A 17,548-nucleotide genomic window follows, 5' to 3' on the forward strand; every position below is an offset into this window, starting at 1 on the left:
ATGATGAAATATCTTCCACTGTTACCGGCCAGATTCTGCCAGATTCAAGCAAACATTTCAATGTGGGTTCCAAATGAGACCTTCACAGCCGCCACATGCGTGAGTCAGTGCACACACATGGTCCCAGTGGAATATCAAGAGGTGGAAAACAACAGAAGCCATTTTCACCTAAGAAAGGCTTCTTCCTACTTATGGGGCAATGGCAATCAGGAGATTCGGGGAGTGACAAGTAAGAGTGATCAGTGGCTCCAAGATACAAAATAGTCTATCATGTCTATGATTCAGCAGAAGCAAAGCCAACCATTTCCACTTCAACCACGTGCTCATGGTACATAGCATAGATGCTAATGATGCCTTCTTATGGATAATTTTTGTCTTTACTTTTGTGGCAGGAGAGCCGTAACAGGTTGGGCATATAAAACCCATCTGCCACCTTGACTTTCACAAAGATGAAGTACCTCTGCAAAGTTTCCTTCCATAAAAGGCCACAGAAAAAAAAACATTCTTAGGATTTCAAAGTCTCTTAAAATATTAGATCATCCCTCTTCTCCAATGAGTATAATCTAACTTTTTGGAATGTTTAGAGGCAAAAAGTGAAATTCTGTCAAACTACCTTGTATTTGCATTCTGGTGTTGTCCCATGGCTGACGGTGGGAATGTTTTCTCATTCTCTTTATCCCCATCTGGTTAAAAAATGGTGTGTGTAGCAGATTGTATTTGTTAGTGGGGCTGAATATGTGGGGATGCTAGGGCGAGCTTATTAAAGAAAGAAGGGTCTGTACTGGGGGAAGAAATCAGTTGCATTAGAGTTTATATCTGGCCCCTATGGTTGATTTATTTGGAAGTGTTAAGCTTCTAATGTAGCATAGGCAAAATTTACTTAAATCTAATTTTGCTATGAAAGAAAAATCGGCAACAACCCAAATTTCAGAAGATACCATTTATGATTATGCTGTTTGTTTATATAATAATCTAGATACTTCTTTTCCTAGTAGAGTAATTACATCTAGGAAGCCAGGAGGTAACTATGTGAATTACCCTGAAGGGCAGGAACACCAGGTAGGGAAGAAGCCAACTCAAATTATGTATTCAAATGGAGTGCACAAAGCTTTCCCATTTATGGCAGATTGTGTTCTCGACATGGAGTTTGAAAATCCAAATACTGTAAGTCAAATGTGATTTCTAAATAGAAACCATTGTGTAATAGGAAGTTAGGCACTGGTTACAGGTATAATGGCCAATTTGGTTTCTTTATTACAAAAGTAATTCATGTTCATGATTTTTAAAACTAAATAAGAAAAAAGTATTCGTCATCCTTCTGCCTAGAGATAACCACTGTTTATATTTCAGTGCCACTGTTGTTTCAGAACTTAGATGCATATGTTTTCTTAAAAAAAAAAAAATACTGAACATAAGGTGTTACAACCTTTTAAATACATTTATTATAAAATTTTGCCACATTAGTAAAATAAATTTTAGTGTGGGTTGATACAATCATAAGTAACGGTGGTACAGGTTGCCATATACATACTGGCTATGTATTTCTTAAAACTGGAATTTCTTGTTCATATTCCAAGCCTGTGTTTTTTATTTTCATTTTTGTTTTATTTTTTATAATTTCAACTTTTACCTTCGATGCAGGGGTTACATGTGCAGGTTTGTTACATGGGTATACTGCATGATGCTGAGGTTTGGGACACAAATGATCCTGTCACCCAGGTAGTGAGCATAGTACCCAATGGGTAGTTTTTCAGCCCTTCTCCGTCTCCCTCTCTCCCACTTCTTGTAGTCACTAGTTTCTATTCTTCCCATCTCTACGTCCGTTTGTACCCAGTGCTTAGCTCCCACTTATAATTGAGAACATGCAGCATTTGGCTTTCTGTTTCTGTGTTAATTCACCAAACCTGTGTTTTTTTAAATGGAAAGTTAATTTCATTGTCATCATAATAATCATCATTAGTTCATTAGAGATGTTAAAAATGAAGACATTAACCTCTCGTGAGACATATGTTTTCCAAGTATTTGTACAATTTTTTCTTTTAATTTTTGTAGCATTTTCTTTTGAAATTTTATAGCATTTATTTTGACTTAAGAAAGAAATGTTTAAATTTTGTATAATTATATCTAGAAATATTTTCTTTACAATTTTTGCCTTAGTGTCATGCTTAGAAAACTTCTTATATCCTCAAATTATGTAAATATTCACCATTAACTTAGCCTACAATTGTGTATACACACACACACACACACACACACACACACATATACACACACATATTTAGTTCTGAAATTATTTGTATATGTCTCGTGGGGAGATTAGAAATACTTGGTAATTTTGGGTAGACGGAGTTCCAGGAATGAGGAACTAATTTTTCCTCATTTCTATTTTTTTCTTTATTTTTTTTTTTCCTTTTTTTTTCTGAGTAGGCAAAAGTAGACTTCACGTTATTTGGTTATTTGTGACCTTTCTAAGGCTTTCTTGGACTTCCATTTTGTTAGCACGTACTCCTTCCCTTTTTTAGCAATGATGTTATAAAAATTACATCTGTCTTGAAACTATACAGCCAGTTCCCTGTTTGCAGAGAATTTTCACCTTCTGATCCTTCTACATGTTCCTGCTCCATGTCAACATGCCTTAAAAGTCTGTTTCAGTCCTGAACATGTTCAGACCTTGGTTTGAATCCTGAATCCATAAAATGAAAAATTTTTCTCTTTGGCCATACTTGGTATTTCAATAGTCCCTCACAGAGCACTACCCTGTCTCAAATGGAAGGTTCTATTTTTGGCCCCTATTATCTAGCTGAGTGATCTTGAGCAACTCATTTAATCTCTCTGAGCCTCAGTTTCCTCAACTGTAAAATGGGATTAATAATAACCTTCCTTAGCTACTTCACAACCTTATTGTGAAGATCAAGTGAGATCATGGTTATAAAAGTGCTCAGTAAGCTGTAAAACAATATACAAACACAAGGTGTTATTATTTCCCTTTTATTTAACATTATAAAGGATTGAATATGGTATTATGTATGAGTATAAGGTAATAAGGATTATTTTTAAAGTAACATGCCACGCTATAAACATCCAAATAAGTGCAATCCTTTTAGTAGGCCTCCAAAGAAGCCTCAAATTAACTTTTACATTGTTATCCTTGCCCAAAACCTATTTTTAACTTCCTTTGGGATAGTTGCACACATTCTCCCTTGGTGGAATATTTTCTTTCTTAATTACATACTTCACCTTTTCCTCCCACCCTCCTTTTTGCCTTGAACCTCCTGTTCAGAGGAGCCGAAGGGGATAGAGGCAGTGGTAGGCAGAAAGATCTTAGGCAACGGGGCTATGTGGAAGGTAGGACTAGTCTACATGACCAGACTGAAATTGGCTGCTGGGGAGTTTCTTTTTGAGGCCCAACTCAAGAAGAAGACTGATTTTAATACATTCAACTAATGCTTGCTGTAGGCCTACCTTTAGAGTATTGGTAAATCCACAACAAATAGGAATACTCAGAAAGTGGATCTTACCCTTTACTGAGGTCTGTCTGTTCAGTCTCATCAAGGAATATCTGTAGGATTATAGAAGTTGCAATGGACTAAAAGTAAACAAGCCTGAGTTCTGGTTCTGGCTCTGCAATAAAGAACTAAGTGACTGAGTGACATTAGGCCCTGAGGTTTAGTTTCCTCATTCTCCAAACAAGGAAATTGAAGGAGATGGTCTTTAAAATTCTTTTATTTTACCTTGAAAATGCTAGGATTCTAAAAGCCTTCCTTGTCATGATTTTATAGAGGTACAAAACATTTCCCAGTTCTGCAACTTTGGGCAAGTTAATTAATATATTAGTCCATTTGTGTTACTATAAAGGAATACCTGGGATTGGGTAATTTATCAAGAAAAGAGGTTTATTTTGGCTCATATTTCTGCAGGTTGTACAAGCAAACATGGCACCAACATTTGCTTTGCTTCTGGTGAGAGCCTCAAGAAGCTTACAATAACGGCAGAAAGTGAAGGGGGAGCTAGAGCATCACATGGTGAAAGAAAGAGAGAGAGCAAGAGAGAGAAGGGGGAGATCTCAGACTCTTTTAAACAACCAGATTTCCTGTGACCTTACAGAGTAAGAACTCACCCATTATCACAAAGATGGCACCAAAACATTCATGAAGGATCCACCCTCACAACTCAAACACCTTCCACTAAGCCCCACCTCCAACATTGGGGAAATCACATTTTAACATGAGACTTGGAGGGGACAAACATCCAAACCATGTCATTCTGACCCTGTGCTCCAAATATCATATTCTTTTCACATTGCAAAATACAATTATCCCCTCCCAATAGTCCCCCCAAGTCTTAACTTGTTCCAATATCAATTCAAAAGTTCAAAGTCCTAAGTCTCATTTGAGATTCAAGGCATGTTCTTTCCAACTATGAGCCTGTAAAATCAAAACAAGTTGTTTACTTCCAAGATACAATGGTGGTACAGGCATTGGGTCAATATTCCGGTTCCAAAAGGGAGAAATTAACTAAAAGAAAGAGGCCACGGACCCCATACAAGTCTGATACCCAAGAGAGCAGTTATTAGATCTTAAAGCTCCAAAACAATCTTTGGGTCCATGTCCCACATCCTGGGCACATTAGTGTCCTGTGTAGGTTCCCATGGCCTTGAGAAGTTCTGCCCCCATGGCTTTTCCATGCTGAGGTTACAAGCTGCTGGTGGCTCTGCCATTCTAGGATCTGTAGCTGGTGGCCCCATTTCCACAGCTCCACTGGGGCGGCCCCAGTGGGGACTCTGTCTGGGGGCTCCAACTCCACATTTCCCCTTAGCACTGCCCTGGTAGAGTGTCTCTGTGGGGGTTCATACCCCCAGCAGGGTTTTGCCTAAGCACTTAGGCTTTTCCAAGCATCTTCTGAAATCTAGGCAGACGCTGCCAAGCCTCCTTCACTCTTGCATTCTGTGCACCTGCAGGCTTAAGACTACATAGAAACCACCAAGGCATATGGAGGCTTGCACTTTCGGAAGTGGCAGCCTGAGCTATATCTGGGTCCTTTGAGCCACAGCTGGAGTTAGAGCAACTGGATGCAGGGAGCAGTGTCCTAAGGTTGAGCATGGTAGCAGTGCCTTGAGCCTGGCCCCTGAAACCATTCTTCCATCCTAGGTCTCTGGGCCTGTGATAGGAGGAGCTGTCCTGAAGACTTTTGAAATGCTTTCAAGGCTTTTTATCATTGTCTTCGCTATTAGTACCTGGCTCCCTTTTAGTCATGAAAATCTCTCTAGCAAATGGTTGCTTTACAGCCTGCTTCAGTTATGCTCCTGAAAATACTCTATTCTCTCTACTAAAGGGACAGGCTGCAAATTTTCCAATTTTTTACACTGTGCTTCCCTTTTAATTATAAGTTCCAATTTAAGTTATTCCTTTGCTCCTGTATCTGATTGCAGGGAGTTAGAAGCAGCCACACTGCTTCTTGAATGCTTTGGTGCTTAGAATTTTCTTCCACTAAATTTCTTAAGTCAACACTCTTAAGTTCAACCTTCCACAAAGCCCTAAGACATGGACACAATGCAGCCAAATTATTTGCTAGGACATAATAAACCTTTACTCTAGTTCCCAATAAATTCTTCTTTTCCATCTGAGACCTCATAGGACTGGCCTTTACTGTCCATATTGTTACCAGCATTTTGTGGTCACAACCACTCTAAGAAATTCCAAACTTTCCTTTGTCGTCCTGTCTTCTTCTGAGATCTCTCAACTCTTCCAGCCTCTGCTCATTACCCAGTTCCAAAGCCACTTCCACATTTTTAGGTCACTTTATAGCAATGCCCCACTCCTTCATAGCAATTTTCTGTGTCAATTCATTGCTGTTACTATAAAGGAATACTTGAGACAGGGTAACTTATAAAGAAAAGAGATTTATTTTGGCTTATGGTTCTGCAAGCTGTATAAGCATGGCACCAACATGTGCTCAGCTTCTGGTGAGGGCCCTAGGAAGCTTACAATCATGGTGGAAGGAAAAGGGGAGTCAACACATCACATGGTGTTTTAGTTCATTTTCACACTGCTGATAAAGACATACTCAAGACTGGGCAATTTACAAAAGAAAGAGGTTTATTTGACTCACCATTCCATGTGACTGGGGAGGCCTCACAGTCATGGCAGAAGGTGAAAGGAACATCTCACATGGCTGCAGACAAGAGAAGAGAGTTTCTGCAGGGAAATTTCCTTTTTTTTAAAACCGTTAAATCTCATGAAACTTACTCAGTATCACAAGAACAGCATGGGAAAAACCTGCCACCGTGGTAATTGAATAATTACCTCTCACCGGGTCCCTCCCACAACATGTGGGAATTCAAAATGAGATTTGGTTGGGGACACAGCCAAACCATATCACATTCTGAGACAGAGCCAGAGAGAATGGGGAGGTTTCAGATCCTTTTAAACAACCAGATCTTGTGTGAACTCATAGAGCAAGAACTCACTCATTACTGTGAGGATGGCACCAAGATAGATATTCATGAAGGATCCACCTCCAAGACCCAAATACCTCCTACCAGGCCCCACCTCCAACATTTGGATCACATTTCAACATGAGATTTGGAGGGGACACACATCTAAGTCATGTCAGCTAACCTGTCTGAACCTGTTTCATCATCTATAAATTGGGGAAAGTATCTATTATATTAGACTTTTTGTAAAAACTAACTGATAAAATGTATGTGAAAGCATTTGGCTCAATGCTCAATTTCAACAGAATAAATGCTCAATAAACATTAGACATACTTTTGTTCTTTTCATTTTATTATTCTCATGGAGGGGAATCTACTCTAAATTTTAAGTTTATTTCATAAATATTATCACTATTACTGTTGCTATTATTATTATATCTCAAACCGAGACTTCTTTTCTATTCACCCTAGTTCTGTACTCTGGGGTCAATTGGCAGCCATAGATCTGTCTTCAGCAACAATCTGAGCACTTCATTCTTCATCAATGCTGAATAGATGCAGACTCTTTCAGATGAATCTGCAAGCTCAGATTGAGTTGCAGTAAATATGTCAACATAAGTAATGCATTCTCTCCAAAACTTCTCTTTGTTCTGCCTTTTCAGCAGCAATCTGTTCTTCCTTTTCAATCTGTCTAGTATCACTGTAGAAGCAGAGATCAGGTATGACTTCCCACAGGTGCTCAAGGGAAATAGTGCCACACCCAAGCAGGACCTCATAGGCCAGCAACCATTATGTCAGACCCTTTGAGTGAGTACCTTCATTTTTGCATAAGATGTCAATATCCTATGCAAAATAGAGTTGAGGGATCTGTGTTATGTAGTGCAGTAGTGAGCAGGCTACTAGCAGATGCCTTTGGAAGATATTAATGTTCAGTTCACTGAAGGAGGAGGATCCTAGAAAACTGCCTAAATGTTCTGGGAATAAAGTGTCCAACAAAACAGATGGATCCTAGGGCAGGAGCAAGCTCCAGTACAGCAGGCTGGTTGGTATACTCAGAGAATAATGGCTGCTGGGTTTTCAATTGTTACAATGGCCTGAGATTCATAAAGAACCTCCTCCAGATCCATTTTAGGTTTAATGTATAGATATCACCACTTTTCTTTTTATGGATATACTTATCCAACTGAAAGCAAATGTTGGTGCCTCCCAAGTAGGTTCCTGAAGAAAGGAATTTAAGGATATTATTTTCCTTCATCTGTAGGAATCAGAAGTAATAGATGCTGGAAAATGTCCCTTTAAGTTAAGCCAGTAACCAAAGACAACTCTATATGGACCTCTCTATGAGCAGTACAGTGTCTTAATTGTTATTCAAAAAAGTTATTTTTTGTTTCTGTTGAAGGATCTAAACAGCTGGAAGGAATTTTGCTCTTATTCTTACCAAACCAGACAAACTGCAAATTTATGCATTTCCTTGAACCCATCAAGGAGCTAAGGTTGCAGGGCAACCAACTGGCCCCAGTCTAAGGAGAAACAGGTGCTCCCAGGAAGAGAAATGCATGTGCTGGCATACATAGGTGGATTCAACTGAACACAAGTAAAAGGAGTTCAATAGGGTGGTTGGGGATGTGGTAGAGGCCAATGGGGAGCTGGTGTAAGAATGGGAAGCCCCTTGGGGCATTGAAATTGTCCTTTTCAGGTTTTTCTCCACAAATGTCACCAGGTACTCCCAGAAAAAGAATGAAGAAAGTTAAGTTTAACAAGTTGTCCTTTGGGTGCAGCATGGAGGATGAGAAGCAACTGCTGTTGGAGGGGCACTTAACTCCACTCAGATGCTTTTCCCTCCCTTACTACTTATGGAACAGAAGCCTGATTCTGTGGAAGGATGGCCTATAAACACTGCTATACTTGGGGCACTGGTGAAAACACAATAAAACTATGGGAAGAGAATAGTTAAAAAAAATGGTGGGGAGCAGCCTCTGGGTCCATAACAATAGCCTGAGATGACAGGAGCACTGAGGAGGACCTCTAAGATCAGAAATAAGGCAAGGCTGTTCTCTATCCCCAGTCCTATTCAATATTATACCGTAAGTTCTAGCCAGTGCAATCAATACAAAAAGAAAGAGAAAGAAAGAAAGAAAGAAAGAAAGAAAGAAAGAAAGAAAGAAAGAAAGAAAGAAAGAAAGAAAGAAAGAAAGAAAGAAAGAAAGAAAGGAAGGAAGGAAGGAAGGAAGGAAGGAAGGAAGGAAGGAAGGAAGGAAGGAAGGAAGGAGAAAGAAAAGAAAGAGAAAGAAAGAAAGAAAGAGAAGATTGTCTCTGTTTGCTCATGTCTGTATAGAAAATCTCAAAGAATTTAAAAAATAGTTCCTAGAACTGGTAAGTTTAGCAAAGGTTGCAGAATACAAGATCACTATAAAAAAATAATTTGTATTTCTATATACTGGCAAAGAGAAAGTGAACTCCCAAATTGAAAACATATAAGCTGGAGTGACATCAGCAAGATGGTTGAGTAGAACCCCCTAGTGCTCATCAAAGACAGCCAGAACAATGAATAAACAACTATGTTTTAACAAAAATAACTGAGAGGGACCTCTGTAGTGCATCATGGGAGTAACGGAAACCTGTTGAGCACAGAAACTAAGGCGGACCACATGGAGAATGTAAGAAAATGCCTGGCTTCTACCACTTCATCTCCCAACTGGGATCAGCTGGGAACCAGGAGAAACTTCTCCCTATGGTGAGGCAGTAAGCAAAAGGATCCTAGCAATCCCCATCAGCACCCTGGACACCTATAAATCTCACCACTGCAGTCCTCTGCAGTTCTCACAAGCACCAAGCCCAGCTGAGGGAGCTGCCTGGAGTCCACATAGCTGTGCTTTCCACAGGGAAGGAGCTGACACTGTGCCCTCTCCCCGGTGTCCCACACAGCTGCTGTGCTACACGATCTTCCAACTGGAACTATGGATGAAATGTGTCTTGCTTCAGGGGCAAGTAGCCATAGCTCCCCTTCATCCTTGAGGCTCAGCCACCACCGAACCACCCCAGACTGGTGCCCTGACATCCACAAGTTGATGCAAATATCTATTACACCCTTCCCTGTGGAGCCAAGCAGAGGTGGAAGTGCTTTACTTACCCCTCCCTGTGCCTCCCTGGGCAGAAGCTGAAGAAAATAGTACTTTAGCTACTCAGAGAAGTCATATCTCTCTGGTACCTAAGCTGAAGCAGTGCCCTGCATCCCTTGGAAACTGTTCCTTGACCATCCAGAATGGTCATGCTCCCCAATACCTAAGTTGAAGTGGCACCCTGCATTTCAGGGACATGATGTCTGGGCTTCCTGGAAGAGTCATGTGCCCCAGGCCTGAGCTGAAGCAGCACATCTTCCTCTGGGGAAGGAAAAAGAGAAAAAGAAGCTCATTTTATAATGACAAAGGGATCAATTCAGAAAGAGGATATAAGAATTGTAAATATATATGCACCAAATATAGAAATATCCAGACATGTAAAGCAAATGTTATTCGATTTAAAGGAAGAGATAGACTCCAATACAATAATAGTTGAGGACGTCAATACCCCACTCTCAGCATTGGACAGATTATCCAGACGGACAGAAAATAAGCAAAGAAACATTGGATTTAAACTGCGTTTTAAACCAAATGGACCTAACAGACATTTATAGAACATTTCATTCAACAGTTGCAGAATATACATTCTTTTCACCAGCACATGGAACATTCTCCAGGATAGAACACATATTAGGCCACAAAATAAGTCTCAAAAAGTTGAAATAATTGCAATCATATCAAGTATCTTTTCTGACCACAATGGAATAAAGTAGAAATCAATAACAAAATGAACTTTGGAAACTGTACAAACACGTGGAAATTAAACAGCGTGCTCCTGAATGACCAACGGGGCAATGAGGAAATTAAGAAGAAACATTTAAAATTTATTGAAACAAATGAAAATACACACACAACACCAAAACAGATGGGTTACAGCAAAAGCAGTATGAAGAGGTAAGTTTATAGAAATAAACTCTTACATCAAAAGAGTAGAAAGATTTCAAATAAACAACTTAATGATGCATTTGAGGAACTACAAAAGCAAGAAAAAACCAAACCCAAAATTAGTAAAAGAAATAATAAAGATCAGAGCAGAAATAAATAAAACTGAGACTAAAAAAATGCAAAAAATCAACAAGTTTTTTAAAAATGTAAACAAATCCATACACTATTAGCTAAGCTAACCAATAAACAAGAGAAAAGACTCAATAAATAAAATAGAAATGAAGAAGGAGACATTACAACTGATACCACAGAAATACAAAGGATCACTAGAGATTATATGAGCGGCTATATGACAGTAAATTAGAAAATCTAGCAGAAATGAATAAAATGGATAAATTTCTCTATACATATTATCTGAAAAAATTGAACCAAGAAGAAATAGAAAACATGAGCAGACAAATTATAAGCAACAAGATGAATCTATAATAAAGTCTCCCATCGAAGAAGAGCCCAGGACCTGATGGCTTCACTGTGAAATCCTATCCAACTTTTAAAGAAGAAATAATAGCGATTCTTCTAAAACTATTCCAGAAAATTAAAGAGGAGGGAGTTCTTCCAAACTCATTCTACCAGACTAGCATTACCCTGATACCAAAACCAGACAAAAACAAAATAACAACAAAAAACTACAGGCCAATATCCCTGTTGAACATAAATGTAAAAATCCTCAACAAAATCCAAGAAAACCAAATCTAGCAGCACATTAAAAAGATTATTCACCGTAATCAAGTGGTATTTATCCCAGAGATTCAAGAATGGTTCAACATATGCAAATCAATAAACATGATACATCACATTAACAGAAGGAAGAACACAAACTATGTGTCTCAATAAATGCAGAAAAAACATTTGATAAAATTCAATGATTTTTCATGATAAAAATTATCAACAAGTTAGGTATAGAAGGAATGTATTTCAATGCAATAAAGTCTATATATGACAAACTTATAGTCAACATCATACTGAATGGGGGAAAAGTTGAAAGCTTTTCCTCCGAGACCTGAACAAGACAAGGAAGCCCACTTTCACCATTTGTATTCAACAGAGTACTGGAAGCCACAGCCAGAGCAATTAAGCCAAAGAAAGAAACAAAAGGTATACAAATTGGAAAAAAAAAAAAAAGAAGTTACATTATCCCTGTTCGCAGATGACATGATCTCATATATAGAAAACCCTAAGTTCCACCAAAGAAAATCGCTTAGGACCGATAAACAAATTCAGCAAAGTTGCAGGATACAAAATCAAGTAAAAAAATCAATAGAGTTTCTATACACCAACAATAAACTATCTGAAAAACAAACAAGACAACAGCCTCACTTACAATAGCTATAAAAATAAATAAATAAAATACCCAGGAATATGTTTAACCAAAAAGGTGAAAGATCTCTACAGAGAAAACTATAAAACAATGCTGAAAAAAGTTGAAGACACACAAAAAAAGAAAGCCATCCCATGTTCATAGATCAGAAGAATTCATATTGTGAAAATGACCATACCACCAAAGCAATCTACAAATTCAATGCAATCGTCTATGAAAATACCAATAACATTTTTCACAGAAACAGAAAAAGTATTCCTAAAATTCGTATGGAACCAGAAAAGACCCTGAATAACCAAAGCAATCTTGAGCAAAAACAACAATAGCAAAAACAAAAACAAGGCTGAAGGAATCACACTATCAAACTACAAAGCTATAGTAACCAAAACAATATGTTACTGGCATAAAAACAGACATATAGGCCAATGGAACAAAATACAGACCCCAGAAATAAGTCCACTTATTTTCAGCCAACTGATGTTCTTTTTCTTTTTTGGTGGGAAGTTCATTGATTTCTTTACAATCAAAATTCATCTATGAATCTGATAAAGACCTTCAGACAATTAGAAATTTTGCAAAATAAGATTTGGGAAGCCCTCCTATAGACCAGTTTTGTCCTCAAGTCTGTCCCCGAGAAGCCATCAGAAGTCTCCATCACCCCTGGGCTCCAGATTGCTTTTGGCCCCACTCCCTGGAGATTTGGGGACAGAGATCTCCTGTTTCTATTCATTGTTCTCACCCCCACCCTTCTCAGCCATGGAGCTGGAGTTCCAGGCCCACGTGGTGAATGAGACCGTGAGTGTCAAGAGGGAGTATGTAGTTCATGATTTCCACCCTAGCAGCTGGTGCCCTGCTTCCAGGTGACAGTGAGTCAAGTCAGGAAGAGGCTGACAGGAGGGCTAATGGAGGTAGGAAGGTGAGGGATACAGAGCCAGAGGCATGAACCCATACCCCTGCTGCCCACTCCCCATCTCCCCCTGGAGAGTCCTAATTTTTCCCCTTCCAGTTGAGCCTGAAGAACACAGCACTGAAGTCCATCATAGCTCTATTGGCACCTAAGGGGCACTTATATTGGCTGTCACGTGCTGGGGGGCTGCTGCCCCTCCAGACAATCAAGGGCATTGCTTCCAAGGTGACACTGCTGCTGGGCTACCTCTCTTACACTCCTCCCTGGTGCAGGCCCTGCCCAGCTCCTCCTGCAACCCGCTCCTCAGTAAGTTCTACTTCCTTACCTGGCCTACCTGTTTTCTCCCACCTGCTGTCATCCACACCAGGGTGTTTCTGCTCAACTCCCAGGACATCAGAGGCACAGGACCCGGCCCCTAACCATCCCACCTGCCCTCCCACCTCCAGTTTACTACTTCAGCGTCCTGCTGCTGCTGCTCTTCCTCAGTGCCCCAGAGATTGTGCTGCTGGTTGGGCTGCTGGCCTGGGGCAACTCTGGGGCTACGAGCAACCCCAGCCTAGTCCTGAGAGAGGAAAAGCAAGATTATGAGAATCTAGGGTCTAATCCTGAAAGTGAGTGAAGGTTGAGGCACCTTCCTGGGGGTGAGGGGTAAGGAATGAGGCCTAAGTGCAGGTCTAAACAGAAAAGAACTGGCAGGTTGCCTGCCTAGGGCTGGATAAGGGTGCAGGAGTTGTTAGGTGGTCATGGCTCCTTGCACCAACCCTGCTGGCTCTCCTGTCCCTGGGCTCCACCATATCCTTTCTTGTTAGAGGCAGGTCTGCATCAGGGAGCAAGATTGGCCTCCCTAAAGGCCCAGGTGACCTCAACTCTCCAAGATAACATATTGCCTTGCAGAGCCTCCCTAAGATGGTGTTTTTTCCACTGAAGATGACCCGCAATGGGCCAGACCCAAATGTTAATTAATTGAGACTTTCCAGAAGGGAGAGATACAGGCTGATGACCCCTGGGTTTCATCCTTCTGCTCATGTTGGGTCGGCTCAGGGGAGGGCCTGAAAAACAACTCCTTTCTCTGCATGGAAGCACCCAGAAGAATAAAGGGGTCAAAGAGAAGCTGGACTGAGACTGTTGACTGTGACTTCTTCCTCATGTATGTGGCATGGGTGCAGTGCAGCCAATTCAACTTCACAGGAATCTGAATGTGGACAGCGTGCAAGTCCAACTCAGACCCTAGAGAGGCTGCACCCCATGGCAAGCAGCCCAGGTAGTGACAGCGTTGGGCCTGGGCTGCAGACTTTAGGATGCAGTTTTGGTTTCCCATGACTGGGGGTAGAGCCAAGACAGGGTCTCTGGAGAGCTGGGGAGGAAAGTTAGATCTCTTCTCTATCCTCGGAAGACCCTGAACCACCCCGAGCTCTCCCTCCATTAGCATATAAGCAAAGAGCTTGAAATAAACCCATTCCCAAGTGCAAGTACACCTCAAGGGTCTGTATTCATTGAACTCAGCTATTTTTTCTGATCTTAAGTAGGTGGGACCTTGCTTTTCACCTTACTTTGCTCCTGAATTTCTCTCCACTGTCCACCAGTCTCCCAGTCCATAGGTATGCAGCCTTCTGTAACCGCTGCTGTTTGGTCCTGGGCCAGGAGGCACTAATGCTGGGAAGTGGGAGACTGAGGCCTGGGAAGCAGGCCACAGAGGGTGGGTCAGGGCTCCTTTTCTGAATGCCTCCTGCAGTGTACTGGAACCCAGAGGGAATGGCGAGCAGGCAGGCAGTCCTGCTCCCAGTCACCTAGGGGACTCCTGGGAAATGGAGCAGCCCCAGATCTCAGGTCTGTGGGCAATGGGGAATGTGTTTTCTGCACAAAATCCAGGAGAACCTGATTGCTTTTCCCCAGGTCTTCTGACTACTCCTCTGAGACCTACCCACATTTTGGGCTGAAAAGGAAGTTCTAGTACCCACTTTTGACTGAGGACAGAGGTAGTGCTGTTCTGCCCTACTGCTTTTGGTACATATGAGGCAGCTGTGGGCACAGGCCTCTGTCTTCTTTCTCTCCTCTCCTATTTCGAAAGCTATCAGCATCACAAAACCCAAGACGAGAAGGAATCCAGCTTTCTGGGAGAATGCTGGTTTTGTTGGAAACGTGGGCTACAGGGAAAAAGCAGAAACCAGGACTAGAGGGCTCAGGGAGGAGGCTCCTGGATGGGGCAGTGAAGACAAGCCTCTTTCTCATAGGACTTCAAACTCACCCAGCCCAGAGGCAAGTTAACACGGGTTTATCTGTCCAATGACCTGGCTAGTCTGGCAGAACCAGGCAGGGCTAGCAGAAGACTCAGGCAGAGGTGTTGAAAAGGCAATTGGTCATGTCATCCATCTGCTCCATGCGTACAGGTACTTCTCCAGGTTCTTGGTGAAGGGCATGCTGCTGAACTTGTGCAGAGAGGCCCTACAGGTTTCCTTGACAATGTTTTTTGGGGTTTAGCAAATCCTGTCCTTCTCTGTGTTTGAAATAGCCCAGGCCTTTTGGATCTTGCACAGTTCTTCAAGGCCATCATTGAAGCCCTTGAAACACTCTTTGATCATCTGCTGCTCCTTATTCTAGAGTTTGACTCCTGGTTGGAACATAAGTATATTGTTCTCTGTGAAATATTCAGTCACCTTTAGCCAACTGCACTGGTAAGTCGATCTACTGCTCAATGTGCTCCCAGTGGGGGTACTCAGCAATCTTCTGAGTCACAGCCACCATCTGGATCGCTCAGACTTCAGGGACTTGAGGATGTAGTTGTAGTTGTTATGCAGGAAGATGGTGCTTGGAGCTGGGTCCTCATACACCTTGGACTTGCTCAGCAAGTTCAACTGCAGGCTGCCCAGAATTTCACAGATACAGATGCTTAGCAGTCACTTGCTGAACTTTGAACCATGGCTGTGGCTGAAGAACTGGCCTCTTGGGAAGCCAGCATATCACCCACCATCTCCTGGAAGTCCAGAAGCTGCTGCAGGAAGAGGATGATGTTGCTTGTGAGCATGGTGCCATCCTTGGGCACGTTGCATTCATTGTCAAGGTCATTTTTGATGTTGTCCACAACGTCCTCCAGTGCTTTGGCTCAAATGGCCTCTAGGGAGATGATGAGGCCAGGTGATTTGTTCTTGCTGATGGCAGCCATGCCCTAGAGCACCTGGTCAAACTCAGGTTTGCTGTGCTTAGGTGATGCGGGATGGAGGAGACAGTAAGCACCATGGAGAAGTCGTGTCGAATGATGGTCTCCGAGCGGGAGAGAACATTCTCCCCTTCAAGTATCAGCCCATCCAGCACACCCTGTATCAGAGTCACAGGTCTTCTTCCTATGGTGCTCAGTGATTATGTCAGCCAGCAACTGGTACTCACTCTAGGCCAGCTCGACAAAGGTACTGACACAGTGGATGTAGGTATCAGTCTCCATATCCACCATCTTTCCTGACCAGCAGCCTATGCTTGTCATTCAAGGCCTTGGACAGGTACTTAACTTTAAAATTATGCCGGTGACCTTCCAAAGGAAGGAAGTTGGAGCATCCCTTTTCCCCAACTAGACCATGCTGGGAATACTGTTTTCAGAAGGTATTGAGCCTTATGAATTGTCCCTGGCCACTTGACTGGCTTTTTTGGCAGGTGTGTTTTTCCTCTTGTTGGGGATAGAAGGAGAGTAGGGAATTCCAGAAAAAGAACTCTTCTTCCAGAAATACTTCTCCAGGCCTTGATGAAGTGATCCAGCTGGATGGAGCAAATTTAGTAGTAGACATTCATAAAATCTTGGTTGCAGCTGTCTTCCACCAGCCAGCAGGAGATGTGGATTACATCCTGGAGCATACTCTTGGGCAGGTGCTCCAGGGACATAACCTCCTGTCCCTCCAAATCATCATCACCACTGATCAGATCCAGGATGAGCACAGGGAAGACAATCTTATTGTGCCTGGTCATCAGGCTGCAGAGCTCGGACTCTAGTGACTCCTTCCCCTGCTCAAGCAGCAGCTTCACTTTGTTGAGTTCTGGGCTGTTTGGGCTATTGTCCTAGAAATACTCCACAGCCTTCTGAATCTTAGCCATGCTTCCCAGACACTCTTCTGGCCTACCTGTGGGGCCCTCTCTGAAGATCTGTTAAGTGTCACTGGTAACATGGTAGGAGCTGATGATGTGGTCCAGGATGGATAGCATCTTCTCGAAATTGTCTTGCAGACGCTGCACATTATCTGTCTGCTTGTGCACTGGAATGATGGAATTCTCCAGCTTTATATGGTGACTGTCATATGATGACAGGATAGACATCATGTTCTTGGTGAGCTGGTCACTCTTCTCCAGGCTGTCTTGAATATAGGACAGCAACTCCTCCTCCTGTTTCAGCTTCTCTTCAATCTTCAGCAGTCAGGTGAATGTCTCCAGTGGAAGGATCATAGCTGCAAACTCTATGGCTCTCACTTCCCAGTTTCTTTCCTCAGCACTCCCCACCCTGCAACTAACTGTAAATAAAGGCACTAAGAGCATTCATTGGTGGAAGGAACAGTTTCTTCGATAAATGGTGCTGGGAAAACTGGATAGCCATATGCAGAAAAATGAAAGTAGAACCCTATCTCTTACCATATAAAACCATCAACTCAAAATGGATTAAAGATTTACACATAAGACTCAAAACTATAAAACTAGTAGGAGAAAATATAGGGTAAACACTTAAGGACATTGGTCTGCACAAAGACTTTATGGAGAAGACCTTAAAAGTACACGGAACAAAAGCAAAAATAGGTAAGTGGGATTATTTCAAACTAAAAAGCTTCTGTGCAGCAAAGAAAGCAGTTGACAGA

The 17,548-nt window shown here is 41.8% G+C and overlaps 2 pseudogenes; one reads left to right on the plus strand and one right to left on the minus strand.

The window, feature by feature from the left end:
* On the plus strand, positions 1–13,987 carry LOC112624354 (annotated as a pseudogene).
* Positions 13,988–15,050: 1,063 nt separating this feature from the next.
* LOC112625196 lies at positions 15,051–17,102 on the minus strand (annotated as a pseudogene).
* Positions 17,103–17,548: the final 446 nt, after the last annotated feature.

Source organism: Theropithecus gelada, chromosome 5 (assembly GCF_003255815.1).
Source record: "Theropithecus gelada isolate Dixy chromosome 5, Tgel_1.0, whole genome shotgun sequence".
In the NCBI taxonomy this organism is placed as follows: Eukaryota; Metazoa; Chordata; class Mammalia; order Primates; family Cercopithecidae; genus Theropithecus; species Theropithecus gelada.